The 21,351-nt window shown below is 42.2% G+C and overlaps 1 protein-coding gene across 7 annotated transcripts in view; it reads right to left on the bottom strand.

Annotated features, from left to right (window-relative positions):
- The window catches only part of cntn1b (contactin 1b), a 721,932-nt gene that overhangs the window by 692,961 nt on the left and 7,620 nt on the right, over positions 1-21,351 (bottom strand). For 5 of the 7 annotated variants that reach the window (XM_059652304.1, XM_059652313.1, XM_059652305.1 and 2 more), the window contains exon 2: positions 705-767. The exons of the other annotated variants lie outside the window; for them this stretch is intronic. The gene's annotated coding sequence lies outside the window, so the exon portion shown is untranslated. The remainder of the gene's footprint in view (positions 1-704; positions 768-21,351) is intronic. 7 annotated transcript variants of the gene reach the window in all.

Below are 21,351 nucleotides of genomic sequence, written 5' to 3'. Positions count from 1 at the left end.
GCTGGCGGGGGGGGAGGGGGGGTGTGCAATAGCCTAGTGGTATTATCGCTGGACTGTTAATCTATAGACCCAGATAACATTTTGTGGACTCATGTTCAAATCCTACCATGTCAGATGGCAGAATTTGAATTCAATAAACATCTGGAATTAAGAATCTAATGATGACCATCACTATTGTTCTTTCGGGAAGGAAAGTGCCATCCTTACCCGGTCTGGCCTACATGTGACTCCAGACCCACAGCAATGGGCTTGACTCTCAACTGCCCTCTGGGCAATTAGAGATGGGCAATAAATGGTGTCTGGTCAGCAACGCTTTCATTCCATGAATGAATAAAAACAATGAGCAGAGCGGGCAGACCCAGGGGACTTGCACCAGCCCTTCAAAATCCAGAGCCCTGGGATGAAAAACATTCCAACTAAGACACCCAGTTTCCACACATGAAGGACAGCAGGGGACAGTAGGGGGGAGAGGCTCCTCGGGATACAATGTTCCTATGGGAAAAGTGCCACAGGAACAGTGTGAAGATAGCTTGAAGAAACTTTCTCATATAACAAGAGGTCTGATACAAACGTACAAAATAGGTATACAAATAGTTCTTTGGCCCTTGAAGCCTGGTCTGTCATTCAATAAGATTTGTGACTGATATGCTTGAGCTTTGAATTCCACATTCCCATCTATCCCCAACAGCTTTTGATTTACTCACCGAACAAGCCTCTAGCTCGATCAATGACACTCTTGGTTTCTCTCAAGAAAGAGAATCCCTCGGCTATGCAAAAGAAGATAACATCATCAATTTCACAGAATTCATCGCCACCGCTAAACAACAACAAAACAGACAGTTTACTCATGACAAAAGAAAAACAGAACAGAAGTTGAGTTCACGATTAAAATCTATACAATGGATACACTGGATGATGCCTTAGACCAGTAAGGCAGTATTGTATCAGAGACTTCAAATACAATCCCATCCAAACTGCTGTCTCAAAGGAGTTCCTCAGCATCAGCTGAAGGGCTGCACCAGCAAAAGTCAAGGTTGAACAAAAGCAAATCACTTGGGTCTTTGAAACTCATTACTCTGTTCCACTTCAATGGTGCCAGTTATGTACTTTAACTGTCTTAACATCGCAGGTAATTCCAAACCTTATGCCACCCTTCAATGAAATTCTTTTTGATGCTAATTTTAAACTTTATTATCTAATTTACCGGACCTAGCTTAGTTATTTTAGCTAGGCGTTTTCTACATTACGTTGTGCTCTTTAATGTGATCTCCATTAACCACTTTCTCCCAGGGCAGAGAATGGCATAGAGTTAACAGACAACACAGAATCAAATATTCATGTGGCTTATATCGAAGAATCCCATTTGACCACAAAGAGCATGGTATAAGTAACGGGGATTACAGAAAGGCTCTGGGTATTGAAGCAATGCAATCGATGAAAGATTCAGGCAATCAGCTCAAATTTAAATTTAATGTTAAAATATTAAACAGTTTATATAGAAAATCAAGGGCAAGTAAGTCATGTATGCATTAATTAAAATATCTGCCAATATTTGCATCAACAGATCATTCTCATGCTATTTGTGTTGACAGACTTAAAGAAACAGACAGATTTTCTGCAGCACTGCTGCCAGGGTAGAGGCCAGAAACAACAATCTCATTTAATTAGGTTAAAGACACAGGGAGCCTTTCAACAACCAGGTCAATATCACTCTGGACAGATATTTTGACCCAAATATGAAAGAACACTCAACCAAGGCTTGGCTTTCATCGCCCCAGTGCTATTTCCAGTTTAACAATGCAGATGCCGTTTTTGTGAACAGAAGGATGACTTAGGAATGGATTAACTCGAACATGGGGTTTTCTTTCTATCTCTGGATTAAAAAGTGAGGAAGTAACTCATGGCAAATCACGAAGCTGTCGTTTGCTCTCATTTTACACCGATTTTGTTTAAAATACACAAATGGAGTGGATGCAGGTTCAATCAGGGCATTTGAATGAGAATTAGACCACTACCCAAAACAGAAGAACGTGCAGGATGACAAGGAGAAATCCTGAGAATGGCACCAAGTGAATTGTTCATTGAAGAGCCAGTGTAGAGGCACAATGGCTAAAGTGGCCTTTTCTCATGCTTTAATAATTCTGCAGTTCTAAGATACACAGCTGCACAGGCTGGATGAAAATATTATAATCTGCCTCTCCTATTGAGAGATTCTAAGGCACTGTTCATGCATTCTCAAGCACCCTTTCCTGTTACATGCACCCAGCTCCTTCTAATTTGCACAAGATTACTCTCTGGCTGTCTTACTGCTTGCTAACTGTTCCATTTACTACTCTCTACGCAAATTAAATTTAATCTCACCTCCTCAAATGCTCAGTTACACTGCCTGCGTGCTAAGTTGCAATGTTTTAGATTTTTCGTTGCATGCTCGCTAACATACAGGGTGATGTAATTTAAAGGTTATCAACAGTCTCTTTGGCAGGCAGGTTTTAGCTTTGTACTTAGGAGCTGCTGAGATCAATGTGAGTTTGAAGACCGTGATCTTTCTTTATGATACCAGCAGGTGATGAAAGTGGATAAAAACCAATGTTCTGAAATGGCCAGGATAACAAAGTGTGGAGCTGGATGAACACAGCAGGCCAAGCAGCATCTTAGGAGCACAAAAGTTGATGTTTCGAGCCTAGACCCTTCATCAGAAAAGGGGGAGGGGGAGAAGGTTCTGAAATAAATGAGAGGGGGGTGGCAGACCAAAGATGGATAGAGGAGAAGACTGGTGGAGAGTACGGGTGGGGAGGACAGACAGGTCAAGGGGGCAGGGGTGAGGTTCTGGTTTGGAAAGTGTTTTGTTTTTATCTCAGAAAACCTTGTAAAAGGCAAATGAAGCAACTGCCTTGCAAGACAAATTTCATTGCTTACCCCCTGCAGTGACAGAAGTGTTGACGACTTTAATGGCCGGACAAATAAGTAAAAGTTAGTCAACAAACGTTAGTCTCTCTAACATCAAAGAAAATGTCACAATTCCTCATTTATATAACGGAACTTGCACAAACCCAATGCAAATTTGTTGTTGATGTGGAACTCAGTGACATTCACAGCCAACAAACAAGAACAGGCCACTCAGCCCTCCGAGTTCACTCCCCATTCAATAAGATTACAGTTGATCTGAGTTTTACATCAACTCTGTATTCCTGCGCACATACCCCCAGTAATTTTGCAGCACCTTGGCAATCAAGAATCTCTTGTCTTAAAACTATGCAAAGATTCTGCATCCACTGCCTTCTGTGAAAGGGAATTTCAAAGGGTCTCAGCCCAGCCCATCCCCTCATCTCAGGCTTAAAAAGGTGAAGCCTTATTTCTAAACGATGACACCTCGTTCTAGATTTTCCCACAAGTAGAAATATTCTTTCCACGTTCACCTGGCCAAATCCCCTCAGGATCGTACACATTTCAATTCAGTCACAGCCGACTCTTCTAAACTCCAGGGGACACAGCCTCGCCTGTCTAGCCTTTCTTCTTGAGGCAATCCACCAGTTCCAGAATTAGTCAACTTTCAGGACATGAAGGATTGCATTTATGTGAAGCAGACATTACACACAGCTAACAGAGAGGAGAAAAATAGCTTAGGATGAAATAAAAAAAATGAATGTGGAGTCTCGAGGGAACTCAGAAAGAGAGAGGGAAGATACAGGAAGGATAGAAAGAAGGGAAGGAAGGAAGGCATGAAAAAGGAAGGAAAACACAAAGAAGCATAGGAGGGATGTAGGTCATAAAGGGAGCACCCCATCTCAGGACTGAAAGAGTTTGTAAAGCTATTACGAATAATCAGTTAACTAAGGTAGTTAATGCTAGAACCTTCATTATTTACTATTTTGTTAATGATGTTGTTGAACTTGGGAGGACACAGAAAAGATTCACAAGAATGTTGCAAGGATTGGAAGGTTTGAACTACAGGGGACAGGCTGAGGCTATTTTTCCTGGAGCATCGGAGACTGAGGGGTGACATTACAGAGGTTTATAAAATCATGAGTGACATGGATAGGGGGAACAGTCAAGGTCTTTTTCCCAGGGTTGTTAAGTCCAGGTTTAAGGTGAGAGGGGAAAGGTTTAAAAGTAACTTGAGGGGTAACTTTTTCACACAGATATTAGTGCGTGTATGGAGCAAGTTGCCAGAGGAAGTGGTGGAAGTTGGTACAATTACAGCATTTAAAAGGCATCTGGATGGGTATATAAAAAGGAAGGGTTTAGAGGGATATGGGTCAAATGATGACAAATGGGACTAGATCAGATTGGCATGTCTGGTCAGCGTGGATGAGTTGGACCAAAGGAAGAGTTTCAGTGCTGCATGGCTGTATGATGGGGCAGAATATAACGAGTTCAAAGTTGCTGACGATACAAAAATAGGTAGGAGGACATGTAACGAGTACAAAGAAATCTGCGAAGGCTCCTAGAAAGGTTGAGTGGAGTGCCAAACCTGGCAAGTGAAGCTTAATAGAGGAAAATGTAAGGTACACTTTGGTCAGAAGAATGAAAAGAGAGACTATTAATTAAATGGAGAACCTCCCAAAAAAATTGCAAATGCAGGGGGAGCTGGGTGTTCTTGTGCATGAAACACAAAGCTAGCATGCAGGTTCAGCAGATAATTAAGAAGGAGAATACACGCTTTGCCCTTTTTTTAAGGAGAATTGGTCTTTAGAAATAAGGAAGTCTTATTACAACTTAACAGGGTGTTGGTGAGGCCAATCCAGAGTATTGTATACAGTTTAATTCACTATTGTTAAGCAAAGATATATTAACATTGGAGATAGTTTGAAGGAGAATCATTGGCTGATTCCCAGGACACAGGGACTGACGTCACAAACAGCTAAACAGGTTGGGCCTTTATTTATTCACTGGAATCATGAAGAGTGATCCTTTCCAGGGAGATGTTGAGAAGATTCCACAAGTAGCACAGTCTCAAACTAGGGGTGTATTTACAGTAAAAGGCGGCACTCATTCAAAATTGATGTGAAAGACTTTCATCTCTCAGAGATGAGTGAATATGTGGAATTCAGAGGTTTGGAGACAAGATCACTGGAAGCATTTAAACAGCAGGTAGATAGATTAAAAACAAATCACTGAGTTGAGGACATTTCAAAGCTGGTCATTTGTCACAAACACAGTCAAGCAGTTCTGTGCTTTAGGATTCAGCCAGTTTAGTCAGTTCTGGTGTAATCGAGGCACTGTCCATGATGAATACTGGAGTCCCCCACCCAGGGTACAATCTCTGTTCTCATCATCCTCAACGTTTCCTCCATGTGATATTTGCCGTTAAATCACCATCACCTCTACCACTGGGATGCTGTGAGCACCCATAGCCTTTGCTGTATCCAGTACAGCAATTTGCCTTCTGCTATCACATGGAGTGAGTTGAATTGGTTGAAGACTGGTTTCTCTAATAACTGGAACCTCAGGACGTCAATGAAGTGGATCATTTATTAAGACTCAGCTAACCAACTGGTGAAGGTAAGAACATTTCCAGCTACGTATTAATAATTATCACTTATTTGTGGAGAAATACATTATACGTCATGCATCGCTGAACATCAACCACACGTTCAGTCTACTCTTATATGTAGGAATAGAGGTAAGTCCCCATTAATGAACATATCCTGAAAACAATTAACCTCCAAAGTTACATACAATGAACCTCATCAATTGAATAGGTTTGCAAATGCTTCAGCTTTACCATTTATACCTCCATGCTCAATCCTCCATCATCAGAATGCGAAGAAAGGCTCCTCACTGTTGCGCTCATCAGAGCTATTGTTTGTATGCCGAGCACCTCCATTTAGTTATTTACTAATAATGAATAATTTTGATTTGATTAAACAAATGAGGAATTAAATTATATCAGAGATAATGGGAACTGCAGATGCTAGAGAATCCGAGATAACAAATTGTGGAGCTGGATGAACACAGCAGGCCAAGCAGCATCTTAGGAGCACAAAAGCTGACGCTTCTTGCCTAGACCCTTCATCAGAAGAGGGGGAAGGGAAAGGGTTCTGAAATAAATAGGGAGAGAGGGACAGCCGGATTGAAGATCGATAGAGGATTGGGGAAACCAAGCTGTGGCTTGGGGACTGCTTTGCAGAACACCTACGCTCCGTTCGCAATAAACAACTGCAACTCCAGGTCACAAACCATTTCAACTCCCCCTCACATTCCTTAGACGACATGTCCATCCTGGGCCTCCTGTAGTGCCACAATGATGCCACCCGAAGGTTGCAGAAACAGCAACTTACATTCCGCTTGGGAACCCTGTGCCCAATGGTATCAATGTGGGCTTCACAAGCTTCAAAATCTCCCCTCTCCCTTCTGCATCCCAAAACCAGCCCAGGTCATCCCGCCTCCCTATCCTGTTCCTCCTCTCACCTATCCCCTCCTCTCATCTCAGGCCGCATCCCCATTTCCTACCTACTAACCTCATCCCACCCCCTTGACCTGTCTGTCCTCCCTGGACTGACCCATCTCCTCCTTACCTCCCCACCTACACTCAGCTCTACTGGCTCCATCCCTGCCTCTAACTTGTCTGTCTCCTCTCCACTTATCTTCTCCTCTATCCATTTTCGATCCGCCTCCCCATCTCTCCCTACTTATTTCAGAAAACTCTCCCCATCCCAATTTTCTGATGAAGGGTCTAGGCCCGAAACGTCAGCTTTTGTGCTCCTACGATGCTGCTTGGCCTACTATGTTCATCCAGCTCCACACTTTGTTATTGAGGAATTAAATTATGTTTGGTTTGGCTGGGGTTAGCTGTTAAACAGCTTTTGTCAGAAAGAAAAAAAATTTACCATTTCAAAAGTGCGTCTTATTGCTGTTTGATTGCTCAGGCTGACAAACTGGAAATGTTTTTTGAAGTAGTCACAGCTTTTGCTAATATACACTGCCATGTTTTGAAGTTCACCTCAATCAGTGTCAAAAATTGGCAGGTAGAGTCAAAGTGTAAAAATGAGTGCTGGGCATGATGTATTTGTAGCTTACATGTTAGCCCATGTCACAGGCCATCAGGGTTCTTCAGTTCGACATCTTAACATCACATGAGATATGAATACGTGGACAGCCTAAAGATCATGAAGCAGGGGTTACTTATGCCACTGACATAAGGTCATTACAAACAAGGGAAATTAAGGAATCAACAAGGAATGATGTGCACTCTGTACAGGGGCTGACCAAGTGCGTGACATCGGGGTGAGGAATTCCTTTGTTTGGCGGCTACCTTCTTCCGGTCAGAAAGTTCAAACTCAATTGACTGGGGATTTGTAGACACAAAAGTAAAGTGGCTTTGCAGCAATTCGATGTCAGTGAAATTCCAAAAAAGGCATTACAACCAAATATTGGGACCTGTATCTAAGAAAAGCAATTGAGAAAATTATTTGGGAAAAGAGGCATACAGTTGTACAGCAGGGAAACAGACTCTCTGTCCAACTCGTCCATACTGACCAGGTATCCTGAATTAGTCTAGTCCCACGTGCCAGCATTTGGCTCATAACTCTCTAAATCCTTCCTCTTCATGTTCTTAAAGGCAAAATATAAATTATTCAGGAAAACTGGAACAAAGAGGCATTTTGTCCCATCAGCTCTCACCACACCAAACATACCCTTTCTTTCTAATGAAAGTCTGATTAACTGCTCCAGCTGCTCTAGCTTATCACTGCCACCTAACTGATGGAAATCCCAGAGAATACCCAGCTTCCTTGCTCAGTGTACTCCATCACCACTGCTACATGCTGCTGGAAGTCCCAGTACCTGAAGATTAATTATAACACTAGCTATATACAAGGCTAGAGTGTGACAGACTGACACACAGTTTGGATTCTGTGCTTACTAATGTTACTGCACAACATGTGTACATGAAGAAGACTGACGAGACTACACTGCATTTGCAACGACGTGCAATGGTCTTAAAAGTTACAGATCTGTCTGGGTTGGAATCTGTTCCATTGACCAGTAAGGTGTGTTCTGTCTTTTTCAGAGACAGGAGCATTTAAATTACCAATGAACAGGATCAGAGGTGAGCTTGCAAGATGGATAAAAGCTGGCCCCATCATAGAAGACAGAAGGTAGCAGCAGAAGAGTGCATCTCTGAATGGAGGGCTATGACTAATGGCATTCCTCAGGGATCAGTTTTGGGATCCTTGTTATTTGGAATAAATATAAATGTTTTGGAGGAAAATGTAACTGGTCTAATTAGTACGTTTGCCGATGACACAAAGGTTGGTGGAATTGTGGACGGCGATGAGGACCGTCAAAGGATACAGCTGGATATAGATGGTTTGGTGACTTGGGCAGAGAGATGGCAGGTGGAATTTAATCCGTACAAATGTGAGGTGATGCATTTTGGAAGGTCTAATCCAGATGGAAAATATACAGTCAATGGAAAACCCTTAAGAGTACTGACAGGCAGAGGGATCTGGGTGTACAGGTACACAGGTCACTGCAAGTGGCAACACAGGTGGAAAAGGTCATCAACAAGGCATATGGCATGCTTGTCTTCATTAACCAGGACACGGAGTTTAAATATTGAAGCATTATAGAACCTTAGTTAGGCTGTATTTGGAATAATGTATTCAATTCTGGTTGCTACACTACCAGAAGGTGGCTTCGGAGAGGGTACAGAAAAGATTTACCAGGAGGTTGCCTGATATGGAGGACATCAGCTATGAGGAGAGGTTGAAGAAACTTGGGTTGTTCTCACTGGAACAACGGAGGTTGAGGGGTGACCTGATAGAGGTCTACAAGATTGTGAAGGGCCTAGATAGAGTGGATAGTCAGAAGCTTTTTTCCCAAGGTGGAAGAGAGGTTGCTAGGGGGCATAGGTTTAATGGTGATGTATGAGGCACAGAGGGTGGTGGGTGCCTGGAACTCGCTGCCGGGGGAGGTATGAAAACAGACATGATGGTGAATCTTAAAGGATGTCTTGATAAATACATGAATAAGATGGGAAGAGAGGGATATGGTCCCCAGAAGGTTAGGGGGTTTTAGTTGAGACGGGCAGCATATCGATGCTGGCTTGGAGGGCCGAAGGGCCTGTTCCAGTGCTGTAATTTTCTTTGTTCTTTGGAACTTCAAGGAGGGAGTCAAACACATTGGTCAAGTGTTGTGGAGATCATCTAATATGGTAATTTAATGATGGGGGTGCAAGTCGTTCACAGTTATTCATATGAAATTCTTCAACCAAAATAAAGTTGGGGGATGACTGACATAGCAAGCATGGTATAATTATCACAGGCTCCACCTGTTCTGTCCTCTGCATTTGATTAAAACATGCTGTATTGGTAACTTTCCCCAGTTCAAATAAAAAGGGCATCAGTCTGAAAGGTTCTCTTTGTTCCTCTCTCTTCAGATGCTGATTGGCCAGCAGTGTACCTTCAGAATGCATGAGAAGACAAGAAATTTGCTCTGTCTACAAGGCCCCTCACCAACTTTTATAGCTGCACTATACACAGCATTCTGTTTGGGTACATTATAGACTGGTGCAGAAACTGCCCTGCCCAGGACTGTAAGAAACCACAGGAAGTTGTGTGCACAGCCCAGACCATCATGGAAGCTAACTTTCCATCTTAGGACTCCATTGATACTTCTCGTTACCTTGGAAAGGCTGCCAACATCATCAAAGACCCGTCCCTCCCTGATAACACTCTCTTCCAACCTCTTCTGTCAGGCAGAGGTACACAAGCTTGAACGCACACATCAATACGTTCAAGAATAGCTTCATCCCGACTGTTATTAGACTCCTGAATGGACCTCTCTAACCTCACATAACGTTGATCTTACTATCGCTGCTCTTGTTTCATGCACCTCCTGTGCAGCCGTGACCTTGAAACGATTCGCTGTAAGCAACCCATGGTCTGTAGGTTCGTGTTTGTTATGATCTGCCTGCACCATTCACAAAACAGAACTTTTCACTGTACATGTGGCTACAATAAATCAAAAGAATGTCAGGATTTTAAAACAATTGTTCAACAGTTTCGGACATCACTGATCAGGAGAGCATTTATTGCCCATTCACCACTGCCCAGAGGGTAACTGAGTTAATAACACTGCTGCGATTCTGGAATCACACGGAATCCAGATCAGGCAAGGATGGCAGATGGCCTTCCCTAAAGGACATTGGGGAACCAGATGGCTTTTCATGACAATCAGTGTTTAACAAGGTCACCATTAGGCTGATGTTTTTTATTCCAGAATTTTACTGAATTCAAGTTTCACCATCTGCTACAGTAGGATTCGAACCCATTTCCCCAGAATATAGGAAAACAAAGTGTGGAGCTGGATGAACACAGCAGGCCAAGCAGCATCTCAGGAGCACAAAAGCTGACGTTTCGGGCCTAGACCCTTCATCAGAGGTGATCATCCTCTGATGAAGGGTCTAGGCCCAAAACGTCAGCTTTTGTGCTCCTGAGATGCTGCTTGGCCTGCTGTGTTCATCCAGCTCCACACTTTGTTTTCGTGGATTCTCCGGCATCTGCAGTTCCCATTATCACTCCCTAGAATATAGCTTTGGGTTCTAGATAACAAGTCCACTGACATCAGCTCTCCATCATCATTGCCCACACACCACCTTAACCAATGCTTGTTTTTAAAAAATTGAGATAGATGAATGCATTCTCTTCCTTCAAATAAAGTCATTAAAATGAAAAAAGAAGCTATTCAATCAATGAGTGTGATTCTACTTTGAAAAGTCATTTTGCTTTAATGAATTAATATTTACTTTGGAAATTAACAACTTAGTTCCCAAGGGAATGAAACTGCAATACAAAAGGTTTTCAATAAATCTTGACTAATTTGCTGCAGACTACCATCATGAAATGAGTCACATTACTGAGGAAACATCAATTGTTTTGATCGGGGTTTATCTATGCAGACCAGCTCAAGTCAGATTTCAAGATGTTTCTTCAAAAAGGATTTATTAACTTTCTATCCATGATGATCTTGTTGTGGACTGCCTTGTCCGAAGTTATCCTAATTTCTTTCAGCAGAATCTCTCTCACATATCATTGATATTATGAAAGGTTGAAAGAATGTGCAGATAAGTCTATCTCTGCAGACAGGGTCAGTGGCGTTTTAAAAGGAAGACAATACATTATTTTTAATATAGCCATTAGCACCGGATGATATTTCCAATTGTAATTAATTGCAGAGAGGACTTACTGTTGCTTCAATCTAATAGAGGTCAACAAAGTCATCCTCTAATTTTTGCTTTTCCCCATTGTTTTATGAGTGGGTGAAAGAGCACCCAGAGGAAGGGGAACACTCAGAACTTATGAACCACGCTGGTACCAATGATTCAGGTGGGAATAAAGGGATGACCTCCTGTAATCAGAATTTCAGGAGCTAGGTTGAAAATTAGCAAGCAGGACCTCAAACATGGTAATCTCCGATTACTCTCCCTGCTATGTGCAAGTCAGCAAGAAATGGAAGGATAAAGCAAATTAATTGTGTGGCTGGATGGTGTGCAAGGAGGGAGAGCTTTCGATCCCGGGACACTGAGTCTCTGCCTGGGGAAAGTAATACCTGTACAAGCTGGCTAAATTGGAAATGAGCAGAGCTGGGACTGTGTTCCTTGCAGGTATTTTGCTGGGACTATTGAATGGGCTTAGCAAGGGTATGGGAACCAAGACAGAACATTACAGAGGAATATCAAGTTCCACATAACACTTGGAGTCACAGAGAGCACTAATATTGAGAATAAAAGGTCAACATGTGGTGTTGAAGTAAGGGAGAAATGAATAAAATCAAGTCACGCTTACTATGCAAATATGTGAGTGCACACAGTGTACAATAAATATAATTGGGGTGTTATGGAATCAGATTACAAAATTGACATCAGATGTTGTACAGAGAACAGAGGCCTGGCTCAGAGCAGAGCTGGGCATTAGAATACTCCTGGATACAACTTGTTCAGAAAAAGTAGGAAATGAAGGAGGAGAGGGATAGTGGTATTGGTTAAGGACAGCAGTGCTGAGAACGAGAACATCCCAGTTAACTCAATGATGTGACGACCTGGCAAGAGCTAAAGAACGTGAAAGATGTAACATAGTTGGCCAGGCCAACACTACTTAAAGCTGACAAGGAACAGGGACAGGATGATTTGCATCCAAGGTTGTTGAAGGAAATCAAAGGGGAAATTGCAGGAACTGGAGCTGGAATCTGCTAGTCTTCATTACATTCAGGGGAGAAGCCAGAAGACTCAAGAATTTCAGCTTTGTTGAAGAAAAGGATGAGGATAAGCCCAGCAACTACAGACTAGTCAAAGTTCAGTGGTCTAAAAACTTGGAGAAACAACTATTCAGGCTATAATTGGGAGTTACATGGAAAAAATAGGTGATTTACCAAGAGTCAGCATGGATTTCTAAAGGGGAAATTCTATCTGACTCACTTGCTGGAGTTTTTTTTTTGAAAGGTAACACAAAGAATCAATGAGGATTGATGTGGCATCCTTGGACTTCCAAAAGGCTTTCAATGCTATGCCATACAACAAACTTCTGAAAAAAGTTACATCTCGTGGTCTAAAAGAGGCATGAGCAAATCAGTGTAACCTGAAATCTGAACACACACAAGTTGCACAGACTACAAGGCAAGGATTCTTTATTCTATTGGCTTCAAAAACACAATGGGAGATCATGGTTAAATAAGAAAATATTCACATGTAAAGAAGCCTGTGACTTACATTGGGTTGACGAATCCTTTGTCTGACCGCTGTTTTTCCCCACAAGGCCTTCTTCCTCCAAACTCACCTTAGCTTTTCAGTGATGTTCCATTGGCCTGCTGCAGCTGCCCTCCCTCACCATCACCACCTGTTGCTAGAAACCCCAGCACTAATACTTCGGTTCCCCTGCTCAGTGCCCATCCTCTCAGTTGCCACCTGCTGCTGGAGTTACAGCAGATACAAACTTGGCCCAGCTCAGCTCACTTGACTCTTGACATGCTATTGAAAGAATACTGAATGAACTGCTTGAAGTTTAGCCCTTTGGCTTATATATTCATGAATATAATAATCAATGTAAGGGTCTAGGCCCGAAACATCAGCTTTTGTGCTCCTAAGATGCTGCTTGGCCTGCTGTGTTCATCCAGCTCCACACTTTGTTGTCTCGGATTCTCCAGTGTCTGCAGTTCCCATTATCTCTGTAATAAATGTCTGCTGGATCCTTCAATACCCTATTTGCATCTTGTTTCTTATGTTTTCCTTCATAATATAGGAAAAGTATTGCTGGACCAGGTAAAATATCCTGCAGAAGGAACAACTTACATCACTTGTGCCCCGCCTGTAAGTGACCAGCCATAGACAGCATCTTCAACATAAACCTGCTGCTCATGACAGAGGAAAGGCAGTGTTTTTGTTAAACCATTAAAATATCCACACAGATTCTGGATACCCACACAGTCATAGGCCAAAACCACTTATAGCATGATTCTAAGGATCTAAAAACATTGATTTTTGTTTTGGATGATTTTGTACAATTGAATCTCCTCTTCCTCTTCGTAGCTACAGAGCCTGAGCGTGTGCGTGTGCGTGAGAATGTGAGAGTGTGAGAATGAGTTTATGAGAGAGTATGTATGTGTGTGAGTGAGAGAGAGAGTGTGTGTGTGTGAGTGTGTGAATGAGTGTGAGTGAGAGAGAGAGAGTGAGTGAGAGAGAGAGAGTGTGAGTGTGTGTGAGTGAGAGAGAGAGAGTGTGAGTGTGTGTGAGTGAGAGAGAGAGTGTGAGTGTGTGTGAGTGTGTGTGAGTGTGTGTGTGTGTGTGTGTGTGTGTGTGAGAGAGAGAGTGTGAGTGAGAGAGAGTGAGAGAGATTCAGAGAGAGTGAGAGCAAGTGAGAGAGTGAGCACGTGACAGAGTGAGCACGTGAGAGAGTGAGCGCGAGTGAGTGCGCGCGAGTGAGTGCGCGCGTGCAAGTGTGTGTGTGTGGGTGTGAGAATTTCTTGCATACATATACAAATCACAGCATTTTTAAATAATGTTTTATAGGTTTGGTAGTAAAAAATAAATAATATTTCCCTTTCTTATAAAACTTATTTTTAAAAAAAACTGAGTGTGTCTTTTACACTCACAACACTTCAACAGTTAAGCATCACTAAATTGGTCAGCAAATTCTTCTACAAATAACAAGCTGTGGAGCTGGAGGAACACAGCAGGCCAGGCAGCATCAGTGGAGCAAGAAAGGTGACATTTTGGGTCCAGACCTGAAACGTCAGCCTTCCTGCTCCTCTGATGCTGCCTGGCCTGCTGTGTCCCTCTAGCCTCACAACTTGTTATCTCAGACTCCAGCATTGGCGGTTCCTATTATCTCTTCTACAAATACCTGGTGCAGTCAATTCAGAGGTGAAATGAGAGAGAGCCATTCATCCACTCATGGGTCAAAATCTAACAGTGCCCGTTCTAACATCAAAGTTAGGGGCTGCCTACACTGAGGGACTACAATGGGTCAAGAAAGCAGCTCTCCACCAGCTTCTCAAGGGCAGATCAGGATGGGCAATAAATACCGGATTTATAGGTTATGTTCAGGTCCAATGAAATCTCTTGTGGTCATCAACCTGTTCTTTCATGGGGATGCGGGCATCACTGCAAGGTCAGCATTTGTTGTCTGTCCCTAGCTGCCCGTAAGTGAAGTGTCTATATAGTCATGTCGGGGTGCAGTTAAGTATTAACCACATTGCTATGGGCTTGGAGTCACACGTAGGCCAGACTGGATCAGGGCAATGGATTTCCTTCCCTAAGAACATTAGTGAACCAAATGGGTTTTCACAACAAGCAAAGGCTAGATGGTGCCTTATTTCAGAGTTATTAATTAAATTTGATATTCTAGCAGCTGCTGCAGGAGGATTTGTACCCTTGTCCCCAGAGGATTAGACTGGGCTTCCAGATTACTACTGCTATGACCATAATGCCACTGTCCCCTGGAAATAACCCAATTTACATACATCTTTTCCTTTGCCAGTTCTTTTATATTAAAAAAAAGTTTTGTAGTGAGCTGCCAATCCCAGATGCACTCGATAAGTTGATAGTGAGTTATCTTCTTGTATCATTGCAGTTGGAGAAGAATTTCTAAGATTTTGACCTCAAAACATGGACGGAACAAGTTAGGATGGTGTGGAGCCTGGATTGGAACTTGCAGTTAGCGATGTTTCCATGCACCTGTCATTCTAAGTGGGAGAGGTTGCAGCTTGGAAGGTGGAGTTGAAGAAGCCTTGGTGAGCTGTCACACAGCATCGTGTAGATCGTTTGCATCTTTGACCCTGTGTGTCAGCAGTGAATGGAGGTGAGAGTTGAAGCTGGTGCACAGGATACTGATTAAATGGCTGCTTTATTCTGTATGGAGGTGATATTCTGCGCTGTTGTTGGAGTTGCACTCATCTTGCGGTGGGTGGTAGGGGGAAAATATTCCATTGCACTCCTGACTTGTGCCTTCATTGATATAGAATCCCTACAGTGTGGAAGCAGGCCCTTCAGCCCAACAAGTCCACACCGACCCTTGCAGCATTCCACCCAGACCCATCCGCCCACAACCCACACAACCCTGAACACTACAGGCAATTTAGCATGGCCAATCCACGTAGCCTGCACATCTTTGGACGGTGGGAGGAAACCGGAGCACCCGGAGGAAAATCACACACAGACCACGGAGTCCAAACTCCGCAAAGACAGTTGCCTGAGGCTGGAATCGAACCTGGGTCCCTGGTGCTGTGAGGCTGCAGTGTTAACCACTGAGCCACTGTGCCGCCCAATGCTGCCTTGTCAGTGAAAGGCAAGAGACAGGAGGTGTGCAGAAGGTGGGAGAATTTCCAGCCTCTGCTCTGCAGAAGCCACGGGATTGAAATGGCTAGTGCTATTCAACGTTTGGTCAATTGTAATCCCAGAATGCTGATAGTGGGGCGATTAAATCTCATTGTACTTGGAAGGGAAATGAAGGGAATGATTCAAGAAGGGAAATAAATTCTGACTTGTTGGAGAAGGTTATTGTCTGGCAGTTGCATGGCCAAATTGTCACTTGTCCTGCTTGAAATGGAGGCTTAAATGAGTGTGACTAGTTTCAGCAAAAGCCCACAGTGATGGTAAAGACAGATCAGCTGACCAGAACATGCCTTGGTCATTTCCTCTTGTTACACAAAGCGACTTCAGTTCTGTTTTCAATGTTACTTTGGGATTCTCATCATCTGGTTCTGACTGCAGCTTGATGCAGAAATGCTAACCTGCCTTTTTGTCAGATGTTAAAGGAACTACCTGTGTCCTTCCAGCCTGTTCTCCACAACAGGACCTTGCCTGCAATTAAATTTGTGAGCTCATGTTTGCTTTATGTGGAGTGAAGTTGGGATCTGCAAGAGCAAAGCAGAGAAAGAAAGCTCGAGATACACAGAAATAGATTTGATCGAGAGAAGTCTTTGTTTTCAGGAGGCTGCCTATAATATGGCTCCTGCTGTGGCTTGGCTGTAGACCGGCTAGGGGAATCCATTTTAGACTGATTTCCGCACAACTGCAAACAGAAGTGATAGCTTGGATTAACCAAAAGCAAAAGTCTGTTGCGTTTTCACACCCAACTGTACAAATGCAGAAAGCAGCCAATCAAGCCACTGCTCACTCATGTAATTTTTCGGGTAGATCAGATGATGTCTGAGAAAGTTGTGCGTTTTACAAGATACAGGAGTGACCAATTTGGCACTCCTCCAGAGAGAGAGAGAGAGAGAGAGAGAGAGAGAGAGAGAGAGAGAGCGCGAGCTCAAATGTTACTCCACTGGCTGCTTCAACACCCAAGTAAAGGCTGCAGACTGTGCAGTGAGGAATTGTACCCGACATGCTGCATCACTGAGGCTGCCACCAGCATAGAAGTCCTTGAAATGCCCTTAAACTGCAGGCATAATTATCAGAAAAAAAGGTGTTGCTGATCACAGTAAGCCATCATCACACTGTACTGGCATTAGATACAGGCTGGTGAAAATTAATCCTCTGCACCAGAATTATTTTAACATGACACCGTGATTTTGTTTAAAATTAATCTGCACTACATAGTCATTCATGCAATACACAACTGCAGGTGGCAAACATGACCTGAATAAATTTTAAAGCTCCTGTAAACCCAGAGAGGACAAAATTAATTATTTTTGGAGCTCATTTATTTTAAATGCTTTCAGAGGATCTGTTCTTCCAATCCTCTAGACTTAGTCCTCTCTTTTCTTTGGAAAGCACTGAGGAACATCCCCTCTCCTCATCTACATCAGCCTCAGGCATTCCTCATAAATCAGTCAGTAAGATATTTGCCTTTGAAAGGTGACACAACTGAGTCCAAACATGTTCCCGGTCATTATTCAATAGATGATCTTTCCAGCCAAGTATGTCAGTCCAAGAAAAAAAATCCCCTAACTTAGTTCTTCTCCTTCCCTAGCCTGCAGATGCCAAGGCAAATTCCACCACATGTGCACAGCCCTGGGCAATGCCAACAAACCTATCGCCATCCAGGGAATGAACTTGGCATCTTCAGGTGAATATGACTCCTATCACGTCCTGATGAACACTCAAGGACAAGCTGGCATTTATGTGGCACAAACATTCCAAACATAAAATGCCTCAAAATAATTGTGTGGCTGTGTCATTTTTGAAGACTTTCTAATAAGTCCAGCAGTAAGTTTATGTCACTAATTTATTAATATTAATTGAGCGAATAAATTCAGCCAGAGCACCAAGGGAATGTTCTTATATTCTTCGATTAATACCACGCCATCTGAGAAACACACCTGTACAGCGCTTCAGTTCAACACATCATCTGAAAGCTAGCAATGAAGTTCATCCCCAGTATTTGCCTATTAGTTGATAAAGCAGAGTAGGGCATTGAGAAGCAAGCCTGTTTTAACATTTGTTATCCATGCTCACGGTTTCTTACAACAAACCTGCATATTTAAACAAAAGGTTAACCTTCTACCTCAAATATTATGTGGTTAACAATCCCCTCTTCTGCCAACGGAAATAGATGATGAAGCTCCATACAATACAACATAATTGGCTCACAGACATATTATTGTACATATAGCTCATGCTAAAGTCATGACAAGTATTTACGGCAAGATTTACTGCACTGAGCTGACAAAAATCCAAACTCAACATTTAAACTGCTGACCCTTATTGTAATACTAAAAAGACAGGTGATTCAGAATCCTGGAATCCAGCCGCAGTCCATTAACTCAATCCCAAATTAATGATACCACAGATTTTGGTAGCATTAATTTCCGCCTGACACTGTGTAGCCACTTCAGTTTTTAACTATTTACAGCCTGTCCAGACAAGCGGCTGTAGTAAATAGGTCTGCTTCAGGCAGCTTTGCATCAATTCCAGACTTTTGCTTACAGTGCATTTAAAGGTGACAAAGATAAAACACAACTTCCTCGTAACAGTTCAGTGATCACTTAATAATTCCTGTCACAGAGATGAAAGTAAAATTGGAAGTGCAGTAATGCCTTAACTTAGTTTATATGATGCAGCTAATGCTGTACCTCGGCACGGACCACATTTCAGCACAAATTGTTACAATTGAATGAAAGATAAAGCACATTGGATCCAACTCAATAATCTTTCATGAGATTTTTTTGTTTTGAAGTTCACCTTGAATTATTCCCCTTTTCATATTTCACAAATATAATCCTTTTAGTCTGTTTTTCTCCCCCAGTTCCTCCTCTTTCTTTTATCATTGGGGTCGAGGCAGAACATTTTTTTTCCACCACCCTTTTCATTTCTCAGTTCTTCCATTTTGGAGACACCCTGAACTCTCCACATCTTTTTCTTTTCAACAAAATACTTGGCCTTCATCTCTAATATTAAATTAGCTGACAACTTAAATATCAAAATAATTATGCAATTGCTGTTGAATTTAACAGCTTTTAATTGATCGACTGGGTTTAGCAAATGATTAACATATCAGTTTCAAGGTGAATTGATAGCTACTCACAGCTCTGTGCTTTCTTTATAAAATTGCTGAGGCAACTATTATTTTAAGGAAAATCCTTTTATAGTGTTTCAGGCTTTCCTTACGTCAGCAGACTCTGTAAATATTCTTTCATAGCATGGTGAGACCAAGAATATTATGTTCTCAACCTTTCCGATCCCAATCCAGTGATTCTACCTCCCACTTCCAGTCCTTACTAATTAATCCACTCTGGTTAATCACTGCTTAGACTCCACATACAAACTGACCCCAGCTGTCACACACGATGGCCAAAGCCATTCCCTCCCCCACCCCGACCCAATTTTTGCTCTTGTATTCGAAAAATCATCCTTATTTTCTCTGGTGTCTCCACAAAACATTCAAAGAAACTCAACAGGCCTGGAGGCGTTGTTCCATAGCCATGCATTTAACTCTATGCTAGTCAACTTCAATCTGTTCCATCCACAGGCACTCAAAACAAAGGAATGCTTAGCATTAACAATGGCCATATCTCCAAATTAAAAGTCTCCAGACCCTGGTCAAGTTCCTTTTGAAATGATACAAGCAACTCAACTTTAACCAAGCTAAATATAGGCCATTCTGCCCAAAAGATCCATGCTTATGCTCTGCATGAGCCATTTCCCACCTCTGTGCATCCCACCCACTAAGATACCCTTGCATTCCTGTCACACTCATGTACACGTCTGAATTTTCCCTTAATGAATCGATAGTATTTGTCACAACGTTTCCCATGTCATAGTTCCAATTTCTCATCATCCCGAGCTCCTTCTAATTACATCATGGGACCAAAGTTTAACTGGCAAGGCTAACATTGACTGCCCATTCTTTGGAAGGTGGTGAGCTGCTACAGTCCATGGAGAGTAGGTAACAAATGTTTCCTGAATTTCTTATTAAATTTATAAGTCACTATCTTTATTTATGGACTATTCACAAGTGGAACCATCTTCTTTACATCAACCCTCCCGAACACCTTCACATTTGAAAAGTTCATAATCGGGCCATTTCTCTGTCTCCACTTTTCTGGACGGGAGCATTTCAGGCTGTTTATATTTTTTTCTGATGATTGGACCATCTCAGTTCTTGTATCTAAATGCATTTTCCATTGCCTCTGATTTATTTTCTAATTATGGACACTAGAAATACTCACTGCACTTCAGTTGTGGTCGAGTCAATATTCAGGAAGCATTTACATAAGTCTTTCAACCATCTGACTGTGATTCAGAGTCGATCTGCACCTCAGTTATGATTTTGGATATTACTGGGCTAATTACACAGATTGTGGACGAACAACCTTAGCATGTACCTTGTAGCCCAAAACGACATATTGAGCTTCTGGAAAAGGATGTCGATTGTGCTGGAAGCTTATAAAGTCAATAAAGGAGCAAGGCAACATTGAGATTATCTGTTCATAGGAAGTGGTTTCAGATTTTGCCTGGTTTCCTTCACAACTGCTACTAGCACTCAGTGAGGAGTCAATAACATTTACAAGTCAACTGCAAACATTCAGTGCAACAGTACACACGTGAGTGATGCAAAATCTTCAATTCAAAATTGCAGTTTTGGGTGGAAAAATTATCTTGTTTGTCACCAGAAAGGCAAAATCATTTATCTTCTTCAATAACCTCATTGTTTAGCAAAGTGCAGGAATTCACACTGGGCTTTTCTGGCAGCACAGGGTGATAAAGCAGTGAAACAGCTTACAAAGGCATGTTTGACCTCAAAGCAATTTGCCAATATTTTGTTTAAAAATGGATCAACTCATGACCTTGCTGGAATAGGAGAGCCAGAATACTATGAAGGAGGCACAAATACAAGTTAAATTTAGCACAGATTTCACTTCGCCATCCGAATGGTCACCTGAACACAACACTGAATAAAAAAAACCTGATATCCTGAGAAATGCTGGACACTGCGAAAAGGAGATTGGCAGAATACTCATCAACTGTGTGCTCTCGACATCAGCTCCAGTCTACAGGTGTATAGGTCAGAATTGCATAAACACATCTGCAATCCTTCGGTCATGGATCCAATGAGCATAGTTTATTTCTGGGGCCATAGAATATATGAATTGACTACAATCGGCCCTTTTTCCAATTGTGAGCCAAATTGGACCAAATCCAAATTTCTTTGGCACATCTGAATTTGTATCATGATAATGAAACAAATTGAGATCAAGTTAAATGATTCAGACTTCAATTTTAAGCTCCCTTCTCTAGCAGAAAGCCCTGGTGTACTCTTATTGTCATACAATGACATAAACAGCTTGGTTAACAGTAATGCACTCCCCAACACTTATGAGGAGGGATATGTCAAACATACATATGAGACAGAGAATGGGAAGCTCCATGAGTTTGAGATTTTGACATAAAAACTGAGTCAAGAGAAG

This window comes from Stegostoma tigrinum, chromosome 18 (assembly GCF_030684315.1).
Source record: "Stegostoma tigrinum isolate sSteTig4 chromosome 18, sSteTig4.hap1, whole genome shotgun sequence".
Taxonomy (NCBI): Eukaryota; Metazoa; Chordata; class Chondrichthyes; order Orectolobiformes; family Stegostomatidae; genus Stegostoma; species Stegostoma tigrinum.
Note: the sequence above shows the minus strand (reverse complement) of the source record. Positions and strands in the feature narration are given on the sequence as shown.